This window comes from Bidens hawaiensis, unplaced genomic scaffold, assembly GCF_021521415.1.
Source record: "Bidens hawaiensis isolate Kalapana, Puna unplaced genomic scaffold, B.hawaiensis_p1.1 tig00063896_1, whole genome shotgun sequence".
Taxonomy (NCBI): Eukaryota; Viridiplantae; Streptophyta; class Magnoliopsida; order Asterales; family Asteraceae; genus Bidens; species Bidens hawaiensis.
In genome coordinates this window covers 78,862-81,451 of record NW_027501439.1, presented here as the reverse complement: position 1 = coordinate 81,451, position 2,590 = coordinate 78,862, and the positions used below count along the sequence as shown (strand labels likewise).

At 39.9% G+C, this 2,590-nt stretch overlaps 1 pseudogene; it reads right to left on the bottom strand.

Moving 5' to 3' along the window:
• Positions 1–229: 229 nt before the first annotated feature.
• On the bottom strand, positions 230–2,364 carry LOC143604087 (uncharacterized; annotated as a pseudogene).
• Between the last annotated feature and the right edge of the window lie 226 nt (positions 2,365–2,590).

Sequence of the window (2,590 nt, the reverse complement as noted above, 5' to 3'; positions counted from 1 at the left end):
GATATACATGCCACACTTATAGTTTAAATAACTAACACAAAAGGTAGTTAAGAATTAGTTTATTCGAAATACATATGCATTAATCCCAATTTATTTCATTGTATATAACTATAAATTTCTACCGACGGATGTTGTCGTCGGAAACGATCCATTGGTAATACTCCTGGTAAATTTATACGGGTTCTTGAAGATCCGTCACACGGTTGAGATCCACAAAAAAAACTCCAAGTTACTTGCCAAAAAAGAGTTGTGTTATATTTTTGTTGTTTTGGAATCGATCTCCCAAACCAAAGTGAGTCATCAACAACCAAACTATGGTGATAAGTTCACCACCTTTACTCACTTGTGCTACTTGCATGTTGGCTCGTGAGTGACTCGCAGCATAGCACAACATCTCCACCCATACCTTGCTTATAATCTCCCATCTATTATCCATCTTCATCAATTCGTTCGCCAAACAATAACATGCGAATAATTCTTAATCCAGTTCGGCTAACTCATAACGAATTCCCATGCAAACTTTTATTTGGTTCCAATCAAATCCCTTCTGCCTAATTACTCTCTCGGCATACTTATTTTCATATCCATCTCCATATTTGTCAGCAATCTTTATAACCTGCGTCCGAATCTCTGCGCAAGTACCCAGAAACCATAATGTCTAACACCGGCCACTACGGGACATCATAATTGGTTGCATGGATAGAAGGTACAACATGTAATCCGACAATAGTTTTGAGATTTCCCTTTCCTTGATGTATTCACGGTCGGACAACATGGGTACCTCATCGTAGAGTTCACTGTTGTAGCATATCTCTGTAGCCATATGCCATAGAATGATACTTTGATCAAAGTCAACATCTGAAACATATCCAAGTAGGTGGTTGTCCCAACCTTCGGCTTTGAGCACCCAATCAACTCGCCCCGAACTTATCTCCTTTGCCCTCGGCAAGTCCTTTGCGTATAAGGCTTTTGATTTTAGCTCTTGGAAGACAAACTCTTTAAGATCCGGGGAGAATGAGTTGGATTTTACATAAACAATGCTATCAAGATAGTTGGTAAGCCCCAAGGTGTCGAAAATCTTCCCCCGTAGTCTTGGACGTGGGTGCAAGCAACAGTAGATAAGATTGTAAGATGGAATGGTTTCCGACCACCTTAGGGACTTTGTAACTTGCGGTGTACTAGTCTCGGTCTGAAATTTTCTTTCGGTCCGACATCTGAGAAAAACCCTAATGATTTGATCTTGAGAGAGTTGTGAAGTGCGCGATCCAGCATTTTTTGAAAAGAAATGATGGTCCAATCAGAAAACAAAAGCATGAGTAGAGCAGTTGTATCCATAACCAATGCACCAAAGAGCAACGCGTATATGATCATAACATCAGTGTCCCAGAACTTGGTTTTACTTATGAATGCGAATAATATGATTGCTATACAAACTGCAACTAGAGAGAAAATCCGACAAATGGCTCCAGACTTACCATACACAACTGGAAGCTTGGTGAAGAGAACATCATACATGAAGTTCAACTCAACCTCAACCACTCTGAATGCATTTTCCGCACTCAGTTTCAAGAAGAAGTCACGGCTCTCATTCCATTCATTGAAATTGAAAATCGTATCGACATAGAGGCCCATATACTTTTTGAAGAAATGATAACCAAGCCACGCCACGTCCAAGTCGGTTAAGTTCCGTATATTAGCATTCATGTTGGATTTGACAACTCCAGCGGTCTTGGGAATCTCTATGATTTGAGCCGGTAATTTGGCTCGCCTCATCCAATTGTATATAGCCTTGAGTTGGCATTATTCTTGTTCGGATCAGCTTCTTTAATCATTGAATATTTGAATTTATCAAGACTTGCAAGATAAAGGGAGCGCGATCTCTCAATGTATTTGATCATTCCGGTCAAGAATATCAACACGGTGGGAATCCATAGCCCATTATAAACACATAAACAACAGCTACACATTGCAAGACAAGACCAAGAAGATGTCGGAGCCACAACTCATTATCTTCCAATGCTAGAGCTGTAATGGTGTCCGGACCACCAAGGTGCACCAAAGAAATGGTGCCCAGAAGGCAAGAAGGTCATCATGTTCCACAGGGCTCCTACCTTTTTTATTGCTTGAACTCTCACCAGGGTCCCGTTGGCTATTCAATATAAGTCCAACAGCAAAGTTAGCCACCCAATCAGCTGACAAGTACGCACACCACAATGATACGAGTATCCAGTTGTTTTTTGATCGTTTTCGCAAAGGAGCAACGAAAATCAAAAACGACTGTAGTGAAAGACTTAAGATAATCAAAACTCAGATATCGCACTTATCCAACAGTTGTTGTAATTTCGGAGGGATTGGATCCAACATCAATCTCCTCATTGCTTTCTTTGGAAAATGAAGCTTATGTTATCTGCAAAAGATTGATATATGCTTCCTGATTGACTGTTGAGCATGATAGTACAAAAGATGTTTATGTGATTAATCTAAATTCATGCATCTCAGAGCATTCTTAAATCATCCAATATATTACGTGGGTGGGGTTTATATAATATATGAGGTGGTTTAGGTGTTATGAGTGGAGGAGAGAAAACAT